The sequence below is a fragment of the Anopheles coustani genome (genome assembly GCF_943734705.1).
Source record: "Anopheles coustani chromosome X unlocalized genomic scaffold, idAnoCousDA_361_x.2 X_unloc_90, whole genome shotgun sequence".
In the NCBI taxonomy this organism is placed as follows: Eukaryota; Metazoa; Arthropoda; class Insecta; order Diptera; family Culicidae; genus Anopheles; species Anopheles coustani.
In genome coordinates, this window is record NW_026525204.1 from 40001 (window position 1) to 40624 (window position 624).

General features: G+C 51.8%; 1 non-coding gene across 1 annotated transcript; it reads right to left on the reverse strand.

Moving 5' to 3' along the window:
* Positions 1 to 122: 122 nt before the first annotated feature.
* LOC131271080 (5.8S ribosomal RNA) lies at positions 123 to 277 on the reverse strand. Its single transcript, XR_009180059.1, has one exon. It is a non-coding gene; the product is annotated as a 5.8S ribosomal RNA (ribosomal RNA).
* Positions 278 to 624: the final 347 nt, after the last annotated feature.

Below are 624 nucleotides of genomic sequence, written 5' to 3' on the forward strand. Positions count from 1 at the left end.
TATTGTAAACCACGGGTTCTTTAATGCTAGCGGGTCGTCGCGACCCTAGTTAACATCATGGTGCACGTCTCGTGACGGGTGTCACGGCGTAGTTAAATGTATGCGATACATTTCTCAAATATAAGCGCTCAGTCATCTGTACATCATGGTAGGTTCCCACGACGTGCAATATGCGTTCAACTTATCAATGTTCATGTGTCCTGCAGTTCACATTATGACGCGCAGTTAGCTGCGGTCTTCATCGATCCATGAGCCGAGTGATCCACTGCCGAGGGTGACTAACTTGCGTAAGCCGCCGCTGTGCGCGTATACCCGTTCCCCGTAGGGAGGAGCAAGCCGCCGCTTAGAGACGAAGCATAAAGTGTCCTCATTCCACATAGGGCAAGCTGGATGAATCCATTTTACCCAGGACGGCCGAAGCGGCGTGGACCAGGGGAGAACTGAACCTTATACTTCACACCACAGTAAGTCTACGTGTCCTCTTCCACATAGGGCAAGCTAGAACTAACTATCTTACCCAGGACTGCCGAAGCAGCGTGGACCAGGGGAGGAACACACTTTTCATGGAAACGTAAGGCATCCATGACTGCCATAACGTAAGCCGCCGCTGTGCGCGTATACCCG